The following is a 15,353-nucleotide window of genomic DNA, read 5'->3' as shown; positions in this document are numbered from 1 at the left end:
GACGACAGGTGCCTGGAACGTGCTGCCAGGAGAGGTTGTAGAAGCAGATGAATTAGCAATATTTAAGAGGTATTTAGACAGACATGTGAACAGGCAGGGATTAGAGGGATATGGACCATGTGCAGGCTGATGGGATTAATTTAGAATGGCATCATGGTTGGCACAAGCACAGTTGGCTGAAGGGTCTGTTCCTGTGCTGTACTATTCTGTGTTCCAACTGCTTTGTGTGGTAGGGAATTCCACCAGTTCACCACTCTCTGGGTGAAGAAATTTCTCATTTTAGTCCTCAATGGCCTCCTCTGTATTCTTAAACTGTGACCCCTGTGTCTTTTTTATCTGTTGAAAAAACTTGCAAGCCTGCTGCTTTCATTAAGCTTTTAAACAATAACTTCATAATGCATTGGAGTGTTATTTAAAATTAACAATAGAAGATGTAATTTAAGATTAAATTTATTTAGGATTGTTTTTCCTCAAAGCTGTAATTACAAGCTACTTGGTGAGTAAACTTTTACAGCCAACAAATTTGCAGGACAACTTTGCAATATTTTCTAAGCAGCAAATTCATCTGATACCAGTTTGCCAGATGCTTGATAACACTGAATATTCAATATGCCAATAGCTTGTATCAAATGCATATGAAATACAATACTTGCATCCCTCAAATGGTTTCAAACTGTGACAAAACTGATCCAGTTCTGTGCAACTCCAGGCAAGTCTTGATAACTCAGGAGAACTGCACCACCAATTCATATTTCAGTTTCATCATACAGCCAACATAAATGAGAAAATCTATTTCACTGCAGAGAAATCTCAAAGAAAAAAAGTGTATGTATTTTCTGGCAGAACATCAAGCTCCTAAAACGGAGTACACACAGTGATGAACAAATCAAGATAAGGAAAGGAAGGTTTTGTTTTCAGTAAATAAAGTCCGAAAGCTAAAGCATTTCAACATATCCAATAAATCAAAATTTGTGTATTTTATAATAGAGTATTGTGATTGTGCTACAAGAACACAGGACCCAATGCTGACTATCAACTCCTCTGGAGAGACCATTTCCTCCTCCTCTTCTCCATCTCTAAACATCACTTTGATTTTTAATGACTATTTTAACCAGTAATTACACGTGCTTCATTTTTCTCTTTTACTTAAATTTTCCCAAGAATCCAACATCAGGGAACTTCACCCACATGGGTAGTCCAAGATAAATGCCAAAAGTTGGCTGACTGACAATAGGACTCGAATACTAATTAAAGAACAATATAAAAGTAGCTTCAGTCTTTTACAAACAGGAGTCAGTCCACATCACATCTTTCATTTTCTAAGATTAAAAACTGGAGAGCTCAAGGTTGAAGATACCAGGCACAAACAGCGATTTTCATGCTATTGGGAGATAGCAAAAACTGCAAATGCTGGAGAACATGTTTGGTATACTCCCCAAAGTAGAGAAGTTGTAAGGAGAACATTTGAAGAGGTGCAGATATGAGAACAAAGCAATCATAAGAGATTCAAAATTTAATAAGTTTACTAAATGAGCTGCTGTGCCAGCTTTGTGGACAGTATCAGAATGTCCTGGTCAAGAGGTGGTGCAGAGGATCGACCCTCCTCAGGACTGGCAGAGGAGGTTATGTCATGCTACAGCAACATTGATAGTGACATTGGATCAGGCTGGCAATGTAAGAGAGGTCTGTGACTGCACTGAGAGATGACACAAGCCAAGGCAAGGCAAAGGAGGGTATATGTATATCGGTGATAAGCAAGTGACAGCTAAAAGAGTAATTAAGCAGTTCTGAGATACAGCCTGTAGTGCATGTCCCTGCATGCAAAGTGCCTTTGGAGTGGCATTGCAGTGATAGCAGCTAGGGTGCTACTAAGGCAGCTTTAGCACAGAACCAACCTGCAAGTGGATTTGAGGGTTCTGAGATGCTGGCAGTTGTTAGGTGCAAAGGTCCATGGATATAGGGGCATGACGTCAGTGCCCTGGAGCATGCCTTTGATATTGTTGCTGGGGTGTCCAGGATGGTGGCCCAGAAGCACAAGCAAAGAGTTGACGGTGCCAGGTACTTGGTCAGACAATTCCCAAAATAAACGTCCATGTCTAGTTTCCACATGGTGTGGTAGAATAGGAACCTACGTATTATGGATGTGAGATTAGTTGTTGAGGTTGTTCACAAGCAATGATCCACTTTAATAGGTATCTTGCCGCCCTTTAGCGAGAATCTTGCCTTGATACCCAGAACTCTGAGCTTCCTCTGACATTGAGAATGGTCTCATCCGACTGCTAATATGATTCAGAGATAACAAGGTGCAGAGCTGGATGAACACTGCAGGCCAAGCAGCATCAGAGGAGCAGGAAAGCTGACGTTTCGGGCCTAGACCCTTCTTCAGAAATGGGGGAGGGGAAGGGGGTTCTGAAATAAATAGGGAGAGAGGGGGAGGTGGATAGAAGATGGATAGTGAAGAAGATAGGTGGAGAGGAGACAGACAGGTCAAAGAGGCGGGTATGGAGCCAGTAAAGGTGAGTGTAGATGGGGAGTTAGGGAGGGGATAGGTCAGTCCAGGGAGGACGGACAGGTCAAGGGGGCGGGATGAGGCTTGTAGGTAGGAGATGGGGGTGGGGCTTGAGGTGGGAGGAGGGGATAGGTGGGAGGCAGGGACAAGCTGGGCTGGTTTTGGGATGCGGTAGGGGAAGGGGAGATTTTGAAGCTTGTGAAGTCCATATTGATACCATTGGGCTGCAGGGTTCCCAAGCGAAATGTGAGGTGCTGTTCCTGCAACCTTCGGGTGGCATCGTTGTGGCACTGCAGGAGGCCAAGGATGGACATGTTGTCTGAGGAAGGGGAGGGGGAGTTGAAATGGTTCGCTACTGGGAGATGGAGTTGTTTAGTGCGAACTGAGCATAGGTGTTCCGCAAAGCGGTCCCCAAGCCTCCGCTTGGTTTCCCCGATGCACAGGAGGCCACAACGGGAACAGCGGATACAGTATACCATATTAGCAGATGTGCAAGTGAACATCTGCTTGATGTGGAAAGTCTTCTTGGGGCCTGGGATGGGGGTGAGGGGGGAGGTGTAGGGGCAGGTGTAGCACTTTCTGTGGTTGCAGGGAAAAGTGCCGGGTGTGGTGGGGCTGGAGAGGATTGTGGAGCGGACAAGTGAATCACGGAGAGAGTGGTCCCTCCGGAAAGCGGATAAGGGTGGGGAGGGGAAAAATGTCTTTGGTGGTGGGGTCGGATCGCAGATGGCGGAAGTGTTGGAGGATGATGCGTTGGATCCGGAGGTTGGTGGGGTGGTACGTGAGGACGAGGGGGATTCTTTTTTGGTGGTTATTGCGGGGAGGGGTTGCGAGGGATAAGTTGCGGGAAATGCGGGAGACACGATCGAGGGCGTTCTTGACCACTGAGGTGGGGGGGGAAGTTGCGGTCCTTGAAAAACGAGGACATCTGAGATGTTCAGGAGTGGAATGCCTCATCCTGGGAGCAGATACAGCGGAGGCGAAGGAATTGGGAATATGGGATGGCATTTTTGCAGGAAGGTGGGTGGGAGGAGGTGTATTCTAGATAGCTGTGGGAGTCGGTGGGCTTGAAATGGATATCGGTTTCCAGATGGTTGCCAGAGATGGAAACAGACAGGTCCAGGAAGGAGAGAGAGAGGTATGATTCTCCCGTATTTCTCACCATAGCCAATGTCATTCAGGATTGTACCCTACCTATGTAAAAGAGATCATCAGTTTCATATAAATGGTTTTAAGGAACAGCTGAGAGAATTACAAGTATTTCACATGGCTATAGATTCTAAAAACCAATGTGTCATGACAGAAGTGTGTAAGATTTTGAACAGAGCGGACAGGTTTATAAGTGCAGGTCCCCATTTCCATTAACTAAGAGGTTAACAACAAGAAACCATATATACAAAAGTGGAAAGCAAGAAATTTGGGACAACATGCAGAAAACAAATTGAAAAGCATTGGGAGATTATAAGTTGTGTTTTGAGATGTTGTAGACTGTGTTGTAATGTTAATGGTTAAGGCAGAAGATATGTGAATGTTTAAGATTACGTTGGATTGGTGGATGACAAATTTGCTGAAGCATAAGTAAATATGAATAGAAGAATTTACTTAAGTGAAGTGTAAATGCAAACGGGATGAAGGGAAGGTCAATGGGGAAGCAGCTGAACATGGTTGAGCCTAGGACACTACAGTGAGGAAAACCTGCAGTAATGCTCTGGGACTGTGATGATGGGCCTCCAGAAGAGAACATCCACCTTCCTTTGTGCCTGGTATGACCAACAAGTGGGGCATTCTTTCCTTGATTCTCATCAACTTTGTTTTGCCAAAGCTCCTTGATGCTATAGGTCAGTCATATGCTGCCTTGTCATCAATTACAGTCACTCTTAGCTCACCTTTGGGGTTAGTTTCTTTTGTCCACGTTTGGTCCAAGGCTGTAATGAGGTCAGGCCCTGAGTAACCCTGGCAGAACTTAAACCGAGCATCTGTGAGCAGGCTATTACTGTGTACATGTCATTTGACCGGACTACTGAATACGCACCTTCCTTCATTATGTCGATAATACAGAGTAAACTGATAGAGCAGTACAAGGCTGTGTTGGATCTTTCCTCTTTTTATTGACAGGACATAGCAACATAGGACTGGGCACTATTCTACATTGCTATGTAGATGTAAGTGCAGCAGCTCTGATGGAACAGCTTGGCAATGGGTACAGCTATTTCCGAAGCAGAAGCCTTAAGTACTATTGCTGGAATGTCTTCACGATCCATCCACAGTAGCCAGTGGCTACAACTCCTTTGTGATCTCAAATGGAGCTCATGTAGCTGTCTTCTCTGATCTTGGAGACATCAGATCAAGCTGGATCAGTCACTTAGCACTTAGGGAGAAGATTGCTGCAAATGCTTCAAGCCTTGTCTTTTGCACTGATGTGCTGATCTCCTGTAACGCGGAGGATGGGGCTGTGTGTGTGCAGCCTCCTCTTCCTTGTGCTAATTGGTTATTGCACACCAGCATTCATGAATGGATGTGACAAGACTGCAGAGCTTAGATCTGACTTTTGCTGTGGGATCTTGATTCTGTATAATACATGCTGCTTTTCTAGTTTGGTATGCAGTAGTCCTATGTTGTAACTTCACTAGGTTGACCTTTGCTTTTCAGTATGCCTCGTACTGCTCCTGACACCTCATGCTCTTAATTGAACCAGGGTTGATCTCCTGGCTTCATGGAATCAGTAGCGTGGCAATGCCAGGCCACGAGGTTCTACCAATGGATCTGTCCATGGCAGTAACAGGTCGATTGATAAAGAGGAGGTAATGTAGGTTTTTCTGTTTGTTGTTTCTCTCACCCTTATCACAGGTCTAGTCTGGCATAATGACCTTCAAGACTCAGCAAGTTCAGTCACGAGCAGTGTTACTGAGCCATTCTTGGTGATGGACATTTAAGTACCCAAGGTAAAGTACATTCTGTGCCATGCCACACTCAATGCTTCTTCCAAGTGGTGTGGTAAAGTTGTCGTAAGCTTACCAGTCGATAGGGCTGCTCTCTCATTACAGAAGCATAACAGATGGGTCACTGAGTCAGTGAGAGGAGAAGGAGAGAGCAAGACCTTCATGATAATCTCTGCCAGTGTGGAAACTGAACACGCACTTTGGCATCACCTTGCATTGCAGACCAGCCATGGGGTTAGAGGGTTACGGAGTCATACAGCACGGAAACAGACCCTGCACAGTGCAAACAGCCCATGTTGACCATAATCCCAAACTAAACTAGTCCCACCTGCCTGGCCGCATCCCTCCAAACATTTCTTATTCATATACTTATCCAAATGTCCCTTAAATGTTGTCATTGTACCTGCATCTAACACTTTCTCTGGAAGCTCATTCCACATACTAACCACTCTGTGTAAAAAAAAAAAAAATTGCCCCCTTGTGGTTATTTGTAAAATCTTTCTCCTCTCCCTTAAAAAATATGCCCTCTAGTCTTGAAATCCCCCCACCCTTGGGGGAAGACACCTGCCATTCACCTTATCTATACCCTCATCATTTTGTAAACCTCTATAAAGGTCACCCCTCAACCTCCTTCGCTCCAGTGAATAAAGTCCCAGCCTATCCAGCCAACTGAGCTGATTTATCAGCTGAAGGGGATTTGGGGAAAAAAAAAGTGTGGGCTATTAGAAGCAAGAGATTTGCTTGTCTATGGTTGACCTGATACCACAAGATATATAAAAATAAGAGCATCATTAATTTGCTGCATTATACAAAAACCCAGGTTCTTCAGGAGAAAATACAAAATTTAAAAATTCCTACAAAATGGTCAAATTCCAACAAAATTACTCAGGCCAAACTTTTGCAGTACATACTCTGCTGCCTCCAAAAACCCACAAGGCATAGTCTCAAATTAGTAGTTGCTGGATATTACCACTTGCCAGCTACATTATTCTGCTTCTTGGCTTTTTCATTCTTTGGCCTTCACAGACTTTTGCTTTGAAATGTAAAAATTTCCACGACTTGAAAGAGCGAGCTTTTATAAAGACACAAAAATACACTGGAGCCAAGCTTTAAAAGCTAGAGCTATTTGCCAAAGATCAAGGAAGGTAGAGACCATAGTTCCTTCAACTTTTTATTCTAAATTTCTGTTGGATGGTCAAGTGGGCAGCTCTGTTCTGTGCTTCATGATCACAATCTCCAAGTGAGGCGTTTTAGGTTCAAGCCTTATATCAATGTTTGAGAATATAATTCAGCCTGACACAACAATTGAATAGGAAGGAGATCCTCATTTCAAAAAGGTCTTTGAATGAGGCTTTAAACCAAATATCTTGCTGCTTGCTCTGGCGGCTTCGGTGGATGTTAAAGATTTACAGAAGAAGAGCAAGAGAGTTCAGTATTTTGGCCAACAACCTTCCCTCAACGGATTCCCACAAAGAATCACTTTTAATTATGCATCACTTTGCCGACTGTGCCTCAAAATATCTTCATTATCATACATTACATACCCTAACATAGTAATTTTCAAAAGTACTTGGCGATTTTTCAACACAACATAGCATGATATAAATTTAAGTGTTACAATAAACCATTATGAAACAACTGTTTCTAGATAAAATTCAACTTTTAAAAATTTAATTTTTTTCATGCTTTCTCCTACACATTGTACAGTGACCAAGGCAACAGGCACAGAATTTATTCCCAAGTTTATACCAGTGGCACTGCAGACCTACAGTTAATTTTGGCAATTTTATACTTTTTTTTAAATTTCTGCTTTAGAATTTTTTTTTTAAAAAAGCATTTTGTAGACATTGAACTATGTAACCAATAGTATTACTGTGGACTTGCATTTACCCTCCACCCTCTTCAAGGGGTTCTCTGCAGCTATTTTGTCTAAAGAACAGTTTTTCCCTCTTTTGGCTGCGAAGGAAAGATTCTACGCTCCTTCCAGGTTAATGACCAAAGTTAAGGAAGATGAAAAATGAAGACTGAGAAATTGGAGTACAATAAATAACTAGTGAGAAATTTATAAACAAATAGCAAACGTTTCTACGAGTATATAAAAAAGGAAAAGAGTAACTACAGTTCAATGTTAATTCCTTAGAGAATGAAACAGAAAACCATAATGGAAACAATGAATCAGCAGAGGCAGTGAACAAGTATTTTTCTTCTTTCATTTTAACCATTGTTTTTAAGTTAACCTGTTGAGAGATGTTCTTACACACCTCTGGAGCAGGTGGGACATGAACCCAGGCCTCTTGGGTCCAGGGGCAGGGACACTGCCACTGTGCCTTGTTCAAAGCAATATGAGTGTAACTAGCTAGGCCAGCATTTAAAAGATCTTGTCTTTTTATTTTTAATTGTGGGGAAAGGGGACTGTTTTAAATTCTAGAGTTATATGCCAATGGTTCATAATTGTTTAACTGTAGCTAGAGTCTAATTATTTGTAATAGTATTTTTTTGTTAAAATACTGACACCTTATCCATGCCTTCTTCAACTTAGGTCTAAAAGATAAGTACATTGGGGAACTCTGCATGCTTTTTAAAATATTTAACTGTAGTGACAACTCCACAATAATGGGACTTGATTTCCAGACCATTCCCCACAGCAATAACCTAGGATTTTGGAATACTAGTTCAGGGGCTTTACTTCCACGGCACCACTTCTCCCAAGGTGTTCAGCAGAAGTGTTACAATTCATTAGCTGAAAGGCGGAATAAGTGGGTGGGGGGGGGGGGGGGGGGGGGGGGGGGGGAGGGGAGGTGGCGGGAAGAGAACAGGAAGTATGTGGTAATCAACAGGATGTTTCCTTGCCCATGTTTGACCTGATACCATAAGACATTGGTGGGGTCCACAGTCAATGCTGAGGACTCCCAGGGCAACTCTTTTCTGACTGTATACCACTGCCCCGCCATCTCTGGTACCTCTGTCCTGCCAGTTGGACAGGACAAGCTCACAGATGGTGATGGTGGCATTTGGGACATAGTTTATATGATTCTGTATATAAGACTATGTCCAGTTGTTGCTTGACCAGTCTTTGGGACAGCTCTCCCAATTTTGGTGCAAACCTCCAGATGCTGCTAGGGAGAGCTCCGGAGGGTTGACAGCTACAAAAACAACCCTGTCATTGTCAGTTCTTAGGTTGATGCCAGATGGACTGTTCCATTTTGTTTCCTTGTTTAGACTTCAGAGCAGTTTCATACAACTCAATGGCTTGCTAAGCCATTTCAGAGGTCAGTTAAGAATCAACCACATTTCTATTGGTCTCAAGTCACATGTAGGCCAGCCCTGATAAAGGTTGTCAGATCTCCTTCCTGAAAAAAGATTAGTGAAACAGATGGGTTTTTATGACAAATTAACAATGGTTACATGATTGTCATTAGGCTAGCTTTTTAATTCTAGCTACTTAATTCAAATTTCACCAGCTGCTAAGGTGGGATTCAAACTGTTGCCCTGAGAATATCATGCTGGGGTTCTGGATTATTACTGCAGTGAAACTAATCATTTTGCCAACGTCTCCTCCTGTCTTTACAGGAGAAAACAGCAAAGCATTCCAAGAATACTGGAAAATAGGAGAAGAATAAGAGAAATCTAAAACAATCACAATTTCTAAAGGAAAAGTAAAACTAATAGGACTAAAATCTGAAAAGACACCTGGCCCAGATGGCCTGTATCCTCAGGTCTGAAAAGAATGGATGCACTGAGTTCAATCTTCCAAAATTCCCGAGATTCAGGAAATGTTCCAACAGATTGGAAAATTGTAAATGGAATGCCTTTACTGAAGAAAGGAGGGAGTCAGAAAGGAGGAAAATATGGACTAAGTCAACCTAATGTTGGTTATTGGGAAAACGTTAAAATCCATTATTAAAGAAGGTGGTAATGCAGTTGTAGGACATTTAGAAAGTCATAATACAATCAGGCAAAGTCAACATGGTTTAGTTAAAAAGGAATCATGGTTGACAAATTTAAGTTCTTTTGAGATGTAACAAACAAACTGTACAAAGAGAAACCAGAAAATTTACTATATTTGGATTTCCAAAAAGCAAAAATTGACAGGTATTATGTAAAAGGGTTTATTGTACAAAGTAAAAGCACATGTTCTTGGGAATGACATATTAACATAAATGGAGGGAAAATACAAACCCCAAAAACTGTGGATGCTGGATATCAGAAACACATACAAATTGCTGGAAAAACTCAGGTCTGACAACATCTGTTGTGAGAAAGCATTGTTAAAGTTTCAGGGCCAGTGACCCTTTTTTTAGCAGGGCACAGATAGAGGATTGGCTGACTAACAGGAAACAGGAGGTTGAGATAAATGGGTCATTTACAGGTTGAAGAACTAATACAAGCAGAGTTCCAAAGGGCTCAGAGGTGGGGCCTCAATTATTCATAGCATATTAACTGTGTGAAGGGGCAGGCTGTACAATGGCCAAAGTTTCTACCAATACAAAAAGGTGGGAAAATAAGTTATGAGAACCATACAAAGAGTCTCCAAAGGGATACGGATAGATTTAATGAGTAGGTAAAAAATTGACAAATGGAATATACATATGGCTAACTATAGGGTTGACAACTTTGACCGGAAGGAGAGAAAATCAGAGTGCAAGTCAAATTAAGAGAAAGTGCAGAATGCTGTAGTATAAAAGAATCTGGTATCGTCTACTTATCACATCACAAGAAGTTAGCATGTAGGTACAACTAGTAACTTGGAATACAAATGGAATGCAGGTCTTTATAATAAAAGGGTATTGCGAAGATACAAAAGTAGGGAAATCGTGCCAAAATTAAGTGCACAAGATGTGCTGTGCAGATTTTGATCTTCTTAATGAAGGATATACTTACATTGGAAGCAGTTTGGAGTAAAAACTTGATCAAAAAGAAATAAGTTTTAGGTATCAATAAATGCTTATGCTATCTTCTCCATGTTTCTACTGTGTATCAGCAGTTAACAACATAAAAATATAGAAGTTAGGAGTAGCAGCAGGCCATTTGCCCTCTCGAGCCTGTTCCACTATTTGATCAGATCATAGCTGATCTATATCTAGACTGTACTTTCCTGCCTATTGCATTTACTCACTCATGGGATATGGGCATCACTGGCTGGGCCAGTATTTATTGCCGGTCCCTAGCTCCCTTGAGATGGTGGTAGTGGGCTGTCTTCTTGAACAGTTGCAATCTATTTCCCATACCCTTGATTTCTTTTGTGCTGGAAATACCTATTTATATTCAAAGGACTATGTGGGGATATCTGGAAGATTTATGACTATTTGGCCTTTCATTGAATTGAAAATGATTGTACCATGTGATTTTGTGGAACTAAGCAATCAGATTAATGTGTGTAATAAGTCATCTGCTGTTTTTGCTGAAAGTAAGGTGACTTTGGAGAAGCTGGTAAGCAAAATTCAAGAAGGCAAGAAATGGTGCTTATGGAATAATTTCCGGAAAAAACTGAGTTTGAAGAAACTATAGGCTTAAGCTAATTAATCTCCTAGCAACTTTCTTTGGATTTAGAATTCTGTTTTACAGACCCAGCAGTCTCAAAATTTAAATCTAATGCTGATTGTGCATCTTCTTTGTAGGCGTAACTTTGTATTCCTCGCTTTGTTCAATCACCCTATGATCTTTGTATATTATGATCTGCCTGTACTGCATGGAAAACAAAACTTAAGTAATGTACTTAGATACACGTGACAGTAATAAATCAAATCAAAGACAGAAGGTAAAGAAGCTATTCTAATGGATGCAGTATCTATCCCGCAATGCTGTTTCCTAAAGTCCTTAGGAATATCATCATTTCCAAATGCCAGTATTTCTGTCTACCTGGTAAAACCCAAAGTCATGGAAAGTGACAATTCGCCACGATTCAAATCCAAATGGATTGGAATCTGAAATCAAAATTTAAAATCAACTTACAGCTGTCAGAAATTCAGCATTGTTGACAGGAAATTCAGCGGACATAAGCAGTTAGCAAATTCTATTCTTCACTTCCAGACCTTTGGCCCACTAAATGTGGTTTTTCTCTCTTTAGCTCTTTTAAAAAGCCATAATTTCCACAGAGACTGGTCTTGTCTACTGTCGTGAGAATCTGTGTGAGAGATTAATGGGACATAGTTTGAATTTTGGATCATAGCTCAGGTATTAACAAGAGAGTTTGCCACTTACTTTAAGATTAACTTTTGTTCATAATAAACAGACATTTTGAGCTCATTAAAAGGTCCCCTGAAGACATTTATTTTGTTTTTGATAGTAGTACTAAAAAGAAAAGCAATTGGCTATTTTGTTAATTGAATCAACATTCACATTAATGATGCAATGGTTGGAATAGAGGGGCTTAATTATCAATGCATTCCCCCATCACTTATCTGTCAAATGGTCTACATAATTCAGCCTTAAAAAATTCAATGACCTTACCTGAACTGCCTTCTATTGTCTTGTTTTCGTATTATACTTTGTAATATAATGATCAATGCACCCTTTAGGTTCTCTCACACTTCCTTCCTTTATCTGATTGAGCTCACTTCCCCTTATTAAGTTTGACATTACTTCCTCTCTTGTAGGGCTTCTTATATATTGAGTCAAAAGTATACTGTTAAAAACTTCCACCTTTGCCTTCCATTTCCTCCCAGCTTATTTGGAAGCAGTTGAAATCCCTCATCACTATCACTTTTTTTAATTCATACGTTACCTAAATTTTCCCCCAACCATTCTATTACTTAGTGGTCCGTAGCATATCCTATTAGTCTGAAATGCCTTACTACACTTTATCTTCTATTGACATGAATAATGTCTTATCACATTGTTTTTTTTTTCAGTACTGCCATTTATGATATTTCTAAATAACACAGCTACCCTTTCACCCTTCTTCCCCAATTCTATTTAAATACATTATTTCCTGCAATAGTTAGTGTACCAATCCTATGCTGTTTGCAGCCTGGTTGCATTTATTCTCCTTAGATCCATTTCCTGCACTTTATTTCAAAAACCCTTAATGCAAACAAATTATTAAGATTCAACACAAAAGCATACTCATGTAGAGATCAAATATGATGAAAATAATCACCCATGAGACATATTACTGCTCAGCAAAAACCTGAAGCTAAGTGATTTTTAAATAGATCGTAATCTGGAATGAAAGCTACTGAAGCAAAATTCTTATGGCGAGGACACAACTTGAATCATATTCTGAAAACATCAATTGCTCTATTAAAATACAGCTAGAAATGAACAGCATCCACAGTTCTTTTGGTTTTTATTTAAAACAGTGATACGTTGCAATCAGTGATTTATTTGTTCACATTTTCGACGATTTCATGCTTTGGTTAGGTATTATAAGTCAATTGATATAGCAAAATTTGAGTCAGGCTATTGAGGTTGGTTGGCTCGCCGAGCTGGTTTGTTGTTCCGCAACAATATGCGGAACAACAAACCAGCTCAGCGAGCCAACCAATCTCAACACCCACAACCGAGCTACAAATCTACTCCAAAACCTTTGAGTCAGGCTATTATGCAAAAAAAAAACTAAAAGCATGGTCATGTGGCTGAACTACTGCTAAACCGGAGAGTAATTGCTTGGAAACAGCATTAGTCACAAACACCTGATCTCTAATCTGTTATGGTTCAAGGAAGTCTAGGAGGAAATGCTCATACCAGAAGCAGAAAGTTCCTTTCGACACTTAATTTAGTATTTTACACAAATTGTTAATGTTGACAGGAAGATAAGAATAGTAGACTGTTTAACTTTGTAATTTTACCCCAGCCATTGAATAAGATCATTACCCCACTTTGCCTCATATTAATTAATATCTTTCAAACATCGAACAATTTTGGATTTTAAATTAACAATTGATCAGAAGACAGTAGCAAACTTCTACCACCCTAATGTACAGAAATGTTTCTCAAATGCTCTCCTGAAAAGTCTGGCTCTAGTCTTCAGACTGTACCCCAAGCCTTGGATTTCTCCAGCCAGCAGAAAATGTTTCCTCTCTCTTCACTTCACTTTGCAACTTAAACAACAACCAAATCACATTTTACCTCTCAATTTCATGTAATAAAGCTCTAGTCTGTGTAATCTCTCATTGCTTCCGTCATCCAAAGTGTTGTGGCAAAGAGCTCCATAGCTACCAAATTTAAAGAAGTGCTGCTAAGCACATTGCAAAAAGAGATCAACTGTCTGCTCACAGAAATGAAGGCAAAATAAAAGAACATACTGTCTTATAACTACATTATTAATAACCACAACAGTTTGGTAAAGCAAACTAACCAAATTGGCAGTGTCTCAACACCACTCCTGTAACCACTTAGTACAATGAATGCTTTAACAAGAAAGAAAAATAGATTGAGTTAAAAGGTAAATAACCAATTACCTACTTAGCTGCTTGCAAATCAAACCTTTCTTCTTTTTTGATAAATGTATTTTGTAGCTTTATTTAGTGATCAATCGTGGTTGTGCTCAGACGCTCTTCCACAACAGGATACCTCGATACCAGGAATTGCAACATTTTGGAGGCGGAGTAGTGGAAGAGGAGAGAGGCTAATGACATTGGAGTTGCTTTTGTACTGAGACTGCAGTGACACAGTTGATTGTAGGGGACTGTTTAATCTTGAAGTCACAAAATCAAACTACAGCCACCCGAGTACGGAATTAAATCAAATTTCACTGCATTCTTCCCTTTATTTGCTTTCCCATTTTACTAATCACATTCTATGCAGCTGGTAACGTTCAGAGAGCTCAACTTGATAATTTGGTTTTGAAACCGAATAACAAAGTCAATGATCAGCTAGTTGGCATTCAAAATTGTTGACATATTTACCAGAGTTCAAAAACAAGCTTTTGAATAACATGAACAAACCATTCGAATTGGTAGAAGTTAATCTGATTTACACAAAATAATCATGATCAACTGACTCTGAATTCACCTACACCTACGGACAAGGCTTTATTAAATTTAACTTGGAACTGAAGATGGTGAAGGGCACCAAGAGGAATAAAATCAACACAACACAGTGTGGAGCAGCAGAGGACAGGAAAGTTGACGTTTCAGGTCAGGACCTTTCTCCAGAAATGGGGAGGGGAAGGGAGCTGGGAAATAAAGAGAGAGGAGGGGTGGGGCTGGGGAACAGGTAGTTGGGATGGTGATAGGCGAATGCAGGTAGAGAGTAGTGGGGATTGGTTAGTGGGATGGGAGGGGCGGATAGGTAGGAAAGAAGATGGGACAGGTTGTGTCGGGTCAAGGAGTCAGGAGGGAAGATGGGTGGGGTGGTGATAGGTTGGATGCAGGTAGTAGGTAGTCGGGATTAGTTGGTGGGAAGGGTAGGGAGGACAGGTGGGGAAGAAGGTGGACAGATTGTATCCGGTCAAGGGGGCGGGGATGAGGAGATTTTAAAATTGGTAAATTCTACGTTCAGGCCATCAGGCTGTAGGCTCCTGAGGCAGCAAATGAGGTGTTGCTCCTCCAGTTTGCGTGTGGTGTCACTGTGACACTGGAGGAGGCCCAGGATGGACATACCACCCAGGGAGTGGGAGGAGGAGTTAAAATGGTTGGCGACTGGAAGTTGTTTTTGCAGATGCTCCATGAAACGGTCCCCGAGTCTACGCTTTGTCTCACCGATATAGAGGAGTCCACATCAGGAGCAATGGATTCAGTAGACCAAGTTGGAGGATGTACAGGTGAACTCCTATCGAATATGAAAAGTTTGCTTTGGGCCTTGAATGGAGGTGAGGGGGGAGGTGAGGGGGGAGGTGAGGGGGGAGGTGAGGCACTTCCTGTGGTTGCAGGGATGGTGGTGGGGTTAGTGGGGCGTGTGAAGCAGACGAAGGAGTCGCGGAGTGTGCGGTCCTACAAAAGGCAGTTAGGGTGGGGGAAGGA

The 15,353-nt window shown here is 41.2% G+C and overlaps 1 protein-coding gene across 9 annotated transcripts in view; it reads right to left on the bottom strand.

The window, feature by feature from the left end:
- clcn5b (chloride channel, voltage-sensitive 5b) overlaps window positions 1-15,353 on the bottom strand; it is a 127,661-nt gene that overhangs the window by 81,340 nt on the left and 30,968 nt on the right. For 3 of the 9 annotated variants that reach the window (XM_048605026.1, XM_048605030.1, XM_048605032.1), the window contains exon 2: window positions 11,401-11,572. The exons of 4 other annotated variants lie outside the window; for them this stretch is intronic. The gene's annotated coding sequence lies outside the window, so the exon portion shown is untranslated. Of the gene's footprint in view, window positions 1-11,400; window positions 11,573-11,898; window positions 11,922-13,850; window positions 13,967-15,353 lie in introns of those variants that run through there. 2 more of the 9 variants (XM_048605031.1, XM_048605027.1) reach the window with 2 other exon arrangements.

Source organism: Rhincodon typus, chromosome 14 (genome assembly GCF_021869965.1).
Source record: "Rhincodon typus isolate 14 chromosome 14, sRhiTyp1.1, whole genome shotgun sequence".
NCBI lineage: Eukaryota > Metazoa > Chordata > Chondrichthyes > Orectolobiformes > Rhincodontidae > Rhincodon > Rhincodon typus.
The sequence above is the reverse complement of the archived record's forward strand: the minus strand, read 5'-3'. Positions and strand labels throughout refer to the sequence as shown.